General features: G+C 43.7%; 2 pseudogenes; both read left to right on the plus strand.

Annotated features, from left to right (window-relative positions):
- Nucleotides 1-993: 993 nt before the first annotated feature.
- On the plus strand, nt 994-5,691 carry LOC115668968 (cyclase-like protein 2; annotated as a pseudogene).
- Nucleotides 5,692-9,913: 4,222 nt separating this feature from the next.
- On the plus strand, nt 9,914-11,483 carry LOC130135437 (abscisate beta-glucosyltransferase-like; annotated as a pseudogene).
- The last annotated feature ends 597 nt before the right edge of the window (nt 11,484-12,080 follow it).

Raw genomic sequence — 12,080 nt, forward strand, 5'->3', positions numbered from 1 at the left:
GGGCAGTCACCCGCCCCTCGACCTCTGCCTCACGCTAGTAAAGAACATAGCACTAACTCACTTCTTCGCTTTCTTCATCCGCGTCTTCACGCTCTTTGGCTTCTTCGCCGGCATCTTCTTCAGCTTCGCGGCGGCAACCTTCTCCACAGCTTTCTTCCCGGGCATCGCCTTGGCAGAAGTCTTCACCGCCTTCGTCGCGGGCTTCAACTTCGACTTCTTGGCCGCCTTTCTCTTCACACCCGTCATAACTTTCGGCTTTGCAGCTGCTTTGGGCTTGGCTGCAGCAACGGCCTTCTCGCCATGGGAGCTGCCGCCTTCGACCAAAGAAAAAAAATGCCGTCTCCCAACCTCGCCCCCAAGCTCGTATGTCAAGGGCGGTCACCCGCTCCTTGGCCTCTGCCTCACTCCCTTTCGGGCGCGCAAGGCGAGCAGAGGACGGAGGCGGAGGTGGTCGTGGGACCCAGCCACTGTGACCGACCTTTCGCTTTTCACCGGCGGTTTGCGGATCCATCGACAACGAAAGTGCAGAAGAAAAGCTAAGAACAAGGATGACATGAGAGGAAGTCTTCTAGGAAGGGAAGGAGAAGAGTGGAAAAGAAACGGACATTCAAACTTACGTGAAAGAGAAAAGAGAGGGAGAGGGGGAGAGAGAGAACAAAGCAATTAATGCGTGCATTAATTGCTTCACTTCTTTGCTCACGGCTTCTCCTATAGGCACAGAGGAGAGAGAGTCTTCTTCCTAAGGCGCCAGAGGAGGGAGACTCGAAATATAGCTTTATTTTTTTTTTATTCTAGGTTAGAGCCGCATGTCCTATTATCAGTGGTCCTCGTGAGTTTATGCACGTAGGCACGTGATGTGGCACGCACGAACCACTGAATATTTTCTCGTAATTTGGTAGAGAGATATTGAACGGGAGATTGGACATTGGAAGTGCACTTCTTCTGCACCACTAGTTTGTGAACAAATCTTGACCCCATCGTCCAAACTGAGAGATTATCACCTTTCATCTTCATATTGTTCCGTGGTATTTCCACATGCCAAGTGTAACCGGGCAATCTTGGCACTGCCCAAGTGCAGCATCTTATCTTATTTTGTCTTGCAAGAACTAGAACTTCTTGTTCCACAGACCCTTTCTTCAGTGTACAAGAGTCACAGAGCTTTGCGCAAGCTCTTGAACGTGGCCAAAACAATGAACTACACACTCCACCGCCTCGTCCTGTCATCCGTCTCCCTCGCCCTTATTGCGTTCCATGTCGCCGCCTCCCTCTCTGCTTATCCTACGATTCCAGGTGCCGACACCGGCGAGTGCTCGGTCCCTGTTAGCGAAAATCTAGTTCCAGTACGCCGAGAAGTATATGATAATGGCAGGATCATCGACATCACACACAGGATCACGTCGGACTTGCCGTCCTATGAATCGATGGGGAGCTTGGGGCAGTTCCTTTGGCTTGCTTTCAGCTTGAAGAATGGTTCGCTCACCAACAACTCCGAGATGAAGCTTCCTGCTCACACGGGCACGCACGTGGATGCTCCCGGGCATGTGTATGATCATTACTATGAAGCCGGGTTCGATGTGGACACGCTAGACTTGGAAGTCCTTAATGGTAAGTTTTTCGAATCCTACTTTGGTTGATTTTGCTTACTGTGATTGTTTCCTGACCACGAGCCATGAACGGGGAAGATGGGCTATAACTTTGTGTACGAGTTGTTCCTGTGTCCATCTCTGAAACTGATGACTTCTCAAAGATTAAATAGACTCGACTAGCCCTATATAAACTTCTGTCAGCAACTGCTCAAGCAACGGCTGCGATCGAGTACTTCTTTGGGCTAATTAGGACACTTTCATCCCTAAACAGTGAAGTCTTCACGGTCAATCGTAACCGTTTGATCGTGCACTCATGCGCTTCGTACGAAACTCTGGGAAAGCGATACCTTTGGATGCACGAGTGCTCCTCAAAAGTTCCTCTTCTTTTCAGTGAAGGACCTTAAAAGTCATGACCCATGATACGTTTTTGTGTTTTTCTGTTGGGCCAACGAACGGAATGTGGTCAAATTGTCAAAGCCCAAAAGAAGAAGCAGGGAAGACAACACGATTGGCGAGAGTGTCGAGATTACATGTCTTCCTTCTAAAACGATGTCCTCATCAACATCGCGCCCACCCCCTCCCTTCAAACGCTATATACTAGTTGGAAGCGAAAAAGCTCTCTCTTTTACCTTTCGATTTTTCTTGGCCTAATCACACACTTCCCTCTCGACACTGCGAGTCAGCACGAACGCTCTCTCCCCGCTTCTCTTCGCTCACCTCCTCATCGCCGCGGCCTCCGTCGCGGCGGCCGCGGCCATCGACGCCTACCCGACCATCCCCAGCGTCGGCGACTGCTCGGTGTCCGACGGTGGCGAGGAGCTCAGGCCCGTCCGCCGAGAAGTTTATGATGGCGGGAGGATCTTCGATATCAGCCATAGGATCACTAGTGATATGCCGTCGTGGAAATCGGATGATGGGTTGGGTTAGTTTGTGCGGCTCGCGGCGAGCATGAAGAATGGGTCTTTAGCGAATAACTCGGACATGAAGCTGCCCGCTCACACGGGGACACACGTGGATGCTCCGGGTCACGTCTTTGATCACTACGTCGATGCCGGTTTTGATGTGGACACGCTTGATTTGGCAGTCCTCAATGGTAAATTTGTGGGCTTTTCGTGTCGGTTTCTGATGGTGGGTTTGATTTCTTCTTTTGGGTATCAGTATCAGTAGGTTTTAGGAGGAGTTGTTATTTTTAGCTTCTGTAGTTGATGATTGTGTGGTTCTGCCGACTATGGCTTTGAGCATCTTCAAAATTGTTCTTTGCCGAGGAGTAATAATTTGCACCGACCTTTGTCTTGTGAACTTCAAAGCCTCACGAGTCTCACTTGTCAATCAATCAAATGGTTGGTTTCTGTGGCCAAGGATTTAGGTGGTTAATTGAAAAGGTAAGTCTTGTTAATTAGAGTAGACCAGTTCTTATACAGCGCAGGAGTATGTAGAGACGTGTTGAAGTTAATTCAAGTTGATTTAAGGGTCTCTCCGTTCTTATTTTTCTTATCCTCATCTTCATTGATGTAGTGCTATGCTATACTCTCTGTCTTGTAAAATTTTGGTGCCTGTTGGTTTCTCCTTCTTTAGGTCCGGCATTGTTGGTTGACGTTCCAAGGGATAAGAATCTCACAGGTATGTCCCTCAGTTGAGTTTCTTGCAGCATGCTGATCACTTATGTGTTATGCATGCTAAGTTGTCAAAAAACATAGTCTTAACATGCTTCTTCCACGAAGTTTCTCCATTCATGCGTTAGTGCAAACAGCATATTGAGGGATCGGTTCAATTTGTTTAGTTACTTGTGCCGTGCTTGCTGGTTTTATTTTATTTTGTGAAAAATGTAGAAGGGAAATATCATCCCCTTGGATTTACTCTAATGGTTCTTTCTATCCTCCCATGCAGCTTGATGTAAATGACCGTATCTTTATGTGTGCAATTTTGGTTTTGTGGATAGAATGACTGTTCTTCAAATAATTGAAGGGCCACTACTAATGATGTTTTCTGAAAAATTTTGATTCGGTTATGAAATATTTGGAATAGTATGATCACATCAGCATGCAGCTTATTGTGCTAACTGCTTTAATAGTGTTTGGCATTTGATACACGGGTAGCGGATTTTGCCTTAATTCATGCAAAATCTGAGCTAGATAGCAATTAAGTGAAACTGTGTTGGCTCTTAACAATAAGCAACGATTTTTGTTTCATTTGTCATCAATTGGGCTGTTGACAGTTTTACACGGTTGTAGCGTTCAGCCTGAGTTTGATACGATAGCTTTTGAGATTAAAACATAGTGATATGCCCAACCAGTTCCGTAAGAATGACATAGGCTACTTCCTGCAGCTGAAGTAATGGAGTCTCTACATATTCCCAAGGGTGTGAGACGGGTGTTGTTTAGAACCCTAAATACTGACAGGTAAACTTCTGCTCCTAGGCATCTTTCTTTGGGTCCTGGTCAGCTGAACTAAAGTGGTGTTTCCATGTTGCTGTAAATTGTGTCGCCCGTGCATGTGCTATTAGAGCACTGGCTGGGTATCTTAATGGACTGTGGTATTAGTCAGTGCTATGATCAGAAGGACGAGTTTGATCCGCGCTCTGTTTCATTCTCAGACGGCTTATGCACAAAAAAGAGTTGGACACAAGCTATGTGGGATTCATGAGAGATGGAGCAAAATGGTTGGTAGAGAACACAGACATTAAACTTGTTGGTAGGATTCGTGCCTCTTTGCTATTCTGATGCGATTATAGTGAGAGTTCTTTTTCATGGTTGTTTGCTTGATTATCATCTTATCTTCACCTTTTTACCTAGACTCACTGCTTTATAGTGTACTTCATGCTCTTTTCTAATCATTACCCAGAAACCATGTTAGGATCTATTTCTCTGTTGGGGAGCTACCTTTTCTATTACTTCCAATTTTCACTTGCAGCTTCACTGCAAGCAAATGTTATTTCTCTTAGGCATGACAAAAAAATGCATATTCTTTCATCTTGTTTGATTTTCTTCTTGACGACACAAGTCGCAATATGGTGCTGTGATAACTGTCGACATGAACACGTGATATTTGGTTGATTTTTAAAGACATGCATGTGTATGAAAATGCTGAAGCATGTGTTGCTATCGGGCTTTTGAGCACTACTGCAAGTCCTTTTATTTCCTGAACCTCTCTTGAAAAATTGTGTGACTCGATTATCTATTTTCTTTCCTGGTCTCCAACTAGTAGATTAGTAAACGTCTTAGATTGAGATGCACTCTTGCGTGACGCTTTCTGTGCTATAAAATGCAGGAGTTGATTACCTGTCTGTTGCTGCATTTGATGATTTGATCCCAGCCCATCTTGTCTTCCTTGAAAGCCGGGTAGGAAAATGATTTGACCCATGTGAAATTTTTGGATCAAAGTTGAGAAAAACCATGTTTCACCCTGAATCAGATCTAAACTAGTGTTGGTAATTTTGCCTAGATTTCGCGCCGTTGCATTCTCATATGAAGCTCTCGGCTCAAGAAACTTACACTACGGTAATGCCGCAGGAAATTATTCTTGTTGAGGGCTTGAAACTCGAAGATGTCCCCGCAGGAGTATATACTGTCCATTGTCTGCATTTGAGATTGCTTGGTGCAGAAGGATCACCTATAAGATGCATCCTCATCAAATAACTGCTCTGAGTGAGTTTTGTTCTTTTTGAAGGGAATAACAATTGCTTTATCTACGATTATCATCGTCAGACATGATCGATTTGTCCCTGCTTGTTTACTGTAGAGCTGTCAGTTGAATATTCCTTGTTGTTTTCGTGACTTTGCATGCGATAATGCCAAGTGCTAACGGGATTTCTTCTTGCTGTTCCAGGAGAGTGGAAGTTATCCGAAGCGCCAGGTGAAGAAAAGGCATTGCATGCACGTTCGCCTCAGAATTCAGATGTTCTTTGGCGGGACAGATTTGCAGAGAATGCAGAACTTTAGCGGTCATGTGAATATGTTTAACTATTACTATAGGAAAACAGAAGCTGTGGTTATGTCTACATGAATAATGTTAGTCTTCCAAAATAAGACTAGTCTGGATTGTTTCCATGTTTCTTCTTTTCGGTTACGAAAGAGCTGCTGGCTATTTGAGTTCATTTGAACATAATTTTGACCAGGCCCCTGCAAATTTTCTCTTCCACGGTGTCGTAACGATCGTGCTAGTTACCAATAGCTTCTGCTTGAGAATGTAGGATATGACATACAACATGAATGGAGAGATCGACGCCGAAACTGTGGCGGTCAATGCAGATGAATGCAAAAGAGATTTTTGATTTACATGCGGCCAAAAGATCAGCAGCTACGACATGATCATACACAAGACACGCACAAATCAACTGGGCTCGTACGCCCACCGTGGAAGACATCCATTTGCAATACAATTGGTTTTTCCTCTTATTACTAGCAAGATTTTTAGGTGGATATAGATTTTACTCGTAATAAAAAAATGGAACTGGTATAAAACAAGACGGTCTAGTAATTTGCTGTCCAAACACTTCTTGACAAGCAACAATAAAAAAAGAAAACAAAAAGAAAATTTTCCAGGTCAAAAGAAGAAAACTACCGGTGTTAGACAACGTAATTACAAGATTTATATACAACAGTAGCTTCCTGCACAACCTTCAACATTTCTTCTGGCAGAAGCTCCCCCTCAGTAAGGTGGAGGACGATAGTGCCCTGGATAAGCACCTGAGCAATGAACAACATAGAATTAGCAATTCTAATGAGCGATTTGAAAAACATTTTTCTAAAAATAAGCGCTTATATCGCTTTAAATAATTAGTGGAAGAAAAATGTTTTCGTTGTCGACGGCAATTTATGTCTAAATATTGTCGTGGACGATAAAAATATTTTTATTCATTCATTTTTTTAAGCGATACAATCGATCATTTTGAGGAGAATATTTACCAATTCATTCATTTTCCGCGAAACATGCGCACTCTAAGTAAAGTATCAAGTATTAGAAATTGTGAAGTAGAAAAAAATATGTATGTATATAACCCACAAATGCCATTTAAGATATCTCTTCACAGATCAAGTTATCGTTGTTAAGAGAGTGTAATCCTCAATTCTAAGCAACCTTTACTTTAAGACGTGCTTGTTTCGAGGAAAACCTTACGATAAAAGAAAGTACTTTCCGAAAAATATTTTTTAGGAAAATATTTCCCCCTTTTCAAAGTATGGAATTCATTTTCCTTACTTTAAGGATCCATATTTTCTTTTACCGTAAATGATTTTTTGTTGACCGATCATTTTTAACAAACCAAATATGTGAAAGTCCACAAAAGAAATTCACGATTTTTTTTCTTCAAACAAAAACACCCTTAGTTGCTTTCCTAATACGGCGCGTAATACTGAAATTGAATTTCCCATTAATGAGATTAGTTTAGTCGAAGAAAGCAAACTGAAAATGAATCTTACCAACTCTTACATCGAACAATAGTGCTTTGGTAGTGCACTGAGCAGTTGGAACTATTCATTTTTTTAAGGGAAAATTCCAAAAAGGGGCCCGAAGTGGAGTCATTTTCTCAAATAAGAGCCCGAAGTAGACCTTATTTCAAATTAGGGCATGAAGTGCCCTCATTTTCTCAAATAAGGGCCAGAAGTGAATTTTGTCTCAAATAAGGATCTGAAGTGGTTATATCAGTCTCAAATAAGAACCTGACCTCAGTGGCCAAAGGGTATTTTCATCTTTTACTGTTTTTTTTCTTTTCCTTTTCCTTTTCCTTTTTTTTTCCTCTCATCCCTCCGTCGGCCATCGCCGGGACCGGCGGAGGTCGTCGACCTCAGGCGAAGGCCGCCCTCACCCAATGCAGGCGAGGGCAGCCCACGCAAGGGCGAGGGTCGCCTCACCTGGGCTAGGTGAGCGAGGGTGACCCTCACTTGATGCCGGCCAGGGCGAGGGTTGCCCTTGCCGGTTATGGCGAGGGTCGCCCTTGCCCAACGCCGACGAGGGCGACCCTTCCCTTGCCTGACGTGGGCTAGGTGGCCCTCGCCTGAGGCCGGGGAGTCACCGGCCAGGCATAGTGACGGCTGGGGAGGGAAAAAGAAAAAAGGAAAAGGAAAAGAAAAGTAAAAAAATATAAAATATATATATGCTTATAATTTTTTTTTAACTAAAATACACCTTTTCCGGCGACGGAATAGTCACCGACTGGCCCAAGGTCCTTATTTGAGACGATTTGGCCACTTCAAGTCCTTATTTGAAACGATTTGGCTACTTCATGCCCTTATTTGAGACAATGTCCACTTCAGACCCTTAATTGAGAAAATGACTATATTTCGGGCAGCTTTTTGGAATTTTTTCTTTTTTTAATAAGCCGGAAGCCTAACGGCGAACATGAAAAGTCAATCAACTTGCTATTGTTTACAAAATCAAAGAGAATATGTTTTTGAAATTCGATAGCTATTTCTTATCTAGTACATTAGGATAATTGGTAATGACCTTTTTATATATTACGTGAATCAATTCTTTTTTTTTTTTTCCAGAAACATCAATGTTACATCTGTAATTAAAGTTTTTTTTCATCAAATTAACGTAAAAGGTAACGGTTCTTCAGTAACGTGAAGAATATTGGAAGAGAATGAAGGTTTGTGATTATGCGCCTCAATTACATAGATGCGTTCTATCCAACTTTCTTATTATATATTTATAATTCGCGAAAAATTACAAGTCATATTTGAAAATCTGTCAGCCTAGCTCACAAATTTTTTAAGGTTTTTGCTTGTCCACTTCTAATAATTCTCTTGAGACATGAGAAATTTTAAGGTTTCTTAAGATTCTGAACGTACTATACCACTAATTTTTTACAATTATTTTATACTTAATAACGTCATAAATTGATTTTACTGTGTTTTGTGTATCCAATAAAGATAACCTATTGTGACGTTGTACGGTACATGTACAGATACTTTCATCATCTGAAAATTACAAGTCATATTCAAAAATTGGTTACACCGGCTCACAAACCCGAAAACTTTCATGCCTCCGCTGCTAATAACTCTTTCGAAATGTGAGAAATTCTAAGATACTTTGGTGCATCACGCCCTTGCCGTTCAACAATTGTTTTATATCCGGTTACGAATTTCCGACCGATTACTGTAACGTCATGAAACTAATTTCACCACATTTACTCATTTGATCACAATGAAGTGTCGTTAGCGAGGTTGTAAGATAACACTCGGGAAACCCTAGAATTTGCTCTCCGAAGCGTCGGGCTCCATTCTCTTTCGACCTTCGAGTCGCCGACGTCTCCGCCATAGTCAGCAAAGCTAGCAGAAAAGCTACATCGAGGACTGCACCACACGGTGGTTTGCCGCCCCCCCCAGGCCATTGGAAATTAGAATTTTCCAAGTTTGCATGCCATGCCATGCCTCCGGCAATGGAAAAATCCAAAGGACGTCACATCAACCATCGAGTCAGCAAGGATGTGATATGTCGCGGATCCGTCTCCGTTTTCAGTCGTTATTTTGTCATGGATGATGGATAAAAGATGGACAAGTCTCTTTTGCATGTATGGATGTCATACATTGTGGTCAACTGTGTAAATTTGAGCGCGCACCAACGTCATTTCCAAATTTGAGCGCGCAGCAATCGGCTTTCCCCGTTCCACGTGAGGTTCGGCATTTTAAAATACCGAATCATCACTTAATCCCATTTTTAATTGAGCATCAAACTGACTAGGACTTTGCATTTCTTAGGATATTGGAAGATGTGATTATAGATGATAGATTTGTAAGGAATGCCAAGTGTGTTTTTGGGGGGATTCTATTAAGTAATCAAATAAAAAAAAAGTTTACTGCAATATTCGGGTGTGAATTTCTCTAGTAATGTGTGTGCAAGCGATAACAACATAAATAGTTAATAAATATCTGTATAGGGCTTGTTCACATGATTAATTGGATGTTATTAGTGAATATTTCGAAGACATTTGTTAGGAAACTAGTCAAGTGAGCAAACTTCTTTTTTATTTTTGGTCGAAAAGAGAGCAAACTTGGAAATTCTAATTTTTTTTTATATTAGATATATTGAAGCTTGGAGAACTCGATATTATTTTTATCGCAATTTGTTCATGAGCAGTCATCAAGTACTTAAATAAAGAAGGTTTATCATTTTCAAGATGCATTTTTTTCTCACGCTTACATCAAGACATAAAATATATATATTTTTTTATCTAGTGTAAATATAAGCGTACTATTAAGGGTAGCTGTTGATAAGATTTGTTTTTTTATTAAGCATGCTTAAGAATTTTTACTACTTAAACCATAAAGATGAAGGATTAGATGTTCAATCTCAAGCACAAGCTGCTTAAACCATCTTTAATCCTCTCTCTCTCTCTCTCTCTCTCTCTCTCTCTCTCTCTCTCTCTCTCTCTCTCCGGTGCATTCATCAATGGCGGACGAAGTGGAGATGTTCTTCTTCCCTTTCATGGGAGGATGCCACCAGATTCCCATGATCGACCTCGCCTGCCTTCTCGCCTCCCACGGCGTCAAGTCCACCATCGTCGCCGCCCCTAACAAAGCCATCTCCTTCCAACGCTCCATCGCCCGCAACCAGGACTCGGGCCTGCCCATCTCCATCCTCCCCTCGAGTTGCCCCCAGGCTCCGAGCCGCCCAACTCCGACATGTCCGCCGCCCCCTTCACCAACACCTCCATGCTCCAGGAACCCCTCAGGCTCTTGCTCATTGAGAGGCCACCCGACTGCATCGTCGTCGACACCTTCCACCGCTGGTCGGCCAATGGTCATCGACGAGGTGGGAGTTCCCAGGATCCTGTTCCATGGGAACGGCTGCTTCTCTCGGTCTGTTTATCCAGTTAAGTTTGGGCAACTGGACAAGTTTACCGGGAAGCAGTACCTTCGCACAGCAGGTCTCGAGGCTTCCGGCAATCCGTACATCTGGGCGTACGGGAAAACCTTGGAGATGGTGCAATCCGAATACGAGCCGTTTGAGATCCCGGGCCGGCCGGATAGGATCAAGATGACAAGGTCGCAGCTTCCGCATTTTCACAAGCATCCAGGTGGCGGGAAGCCGCCTGGTGGGATGTGGAATTCGGAGGAGAGGAGGCTTGGGGTTGTGGTGAATAGCTTTCATGAGCTGGAACCGGCTTATGTGGAGTACTTCAAGAAGGAGATGGCGAAGAAAGCTTGGGTGGTCGGACCCTTGTCGCTGTGCAATAGGAATGCGGAGGATAATGCCGAGAGAGGGCAACGAGCTGCTACTGATGTACACAGTTGCCTGAGTTGGCTCAATGCTAAAGAACCCAACTCTGTTCTTTATGTTAGTTTTGGGAGTTTGACCAGGTTGACCCCGAAACAGCTCCTTGAGATTGCATATGGTCTCGAGGCTTCGAGCTTTTCGTTCATTTGGGCTGCTGGGGAAATCCTTGAGTCGTTGGAAAATGGAGAGGGGGGCCGAGAGGATTGGCTTCCGAGTGGGTTTGAAGAGAGATTGACGGAATCCGAGAGGGGGTTGATTATCAGAGGATGGGCACCGCAGCTGTTGATTCTTGAACACCCTTCGGTGGGTGGGTTCATGACGCACTGTGGATGGAACTCGATTCTGGAGGGTGTAAGCGCTGGCCTTTCGACGGTCACTTTCCCGCGCTCGGCTGAGCAGCTTTTCAATGAGAAGTTGATCACTGATGTGTTGAGGATTGGGGTCCAGGTTGGGAGCATGGTGTGGACGTCTTGGAACACCGAGCCGGGCCCGCCAGTGGGGAGGGAGAAAGTGGAGGCGGCCGTGAGGAAATTGATGGATGGAGGAGAGGAGGCGGCGAAGATGAGGAGAAAAGCCAAAGAGCATGGAGAGAAGGCCAAGAGAGCGGTAGAAGCACGTGGGTCCTCGTATGAAGATGTTGAGGCCTTGATTCAAGAGCTCAAGTCTCGCAAGAAGGACTAAGTTTGTAGTGATCGAGTCAGTGTACCACATATGATATTGGCCTTACCTGAGCAGCAAGGAGAGTTCAAACTCGTCAACAATGGCCGTAGTGGCGCTGTCTGTGACGTTGCACTCTTGTAAGTTAATAATGTTTGAAACTGTGCAGTTACTATAAACTGTTGTTAAATATATAAATAATATATATAAATATGTTATAGAGAGCCATATGTAGCAGCCGCCGCTCTCTCCCTTGGAGCTCTCTCTCTCTCTCAAACGCCTCTCTCTCTCTCTCTCTCTCTCTCTCTAGCCGCTCCTCCACCAGAAGGCTCGATTTCGGTCGATTCCGCACCGATGCTCATACTCGAGGTAGGATTCTTATCTTTTGTGATCGATTTCTCGTGATCGCCTGGGAGGGAGAGTCTTCTTCCTAGGGCGCCAAAGGAGGGAGACTCGAAATATAGCTTTATTTTTTTTTATTCCAGGTTTGAGCCGCATGTCCTATTATCAGCGGTCCACGTGAGTTTATGCACGTCACGTGGCACGCACGAACCACTGAATATTTTCTCGTAATTTGGTAGAGAGATATTGAAGAGGAGATTGGACATTGGAAATGCACTT

The sequence above is a fragment of the Syzygium oleosum genome, unplaced genomic scaffold (genome assembly GCF_021117445.2).
Source record: "Syzygium oleosum isolate NSW1041296 unplaced genomic scaffold, Sole_v2.1 Sole_v2.33, whole genome shotgun sequence".
Taxonomy (NCBI): domain Eukaryota; kingdom Viridiplantae; phylum Streptophyta; class Magnoliopsida; order Myrtales; family Myrtaceae; genus Syzygium; species Syzygium oleosum.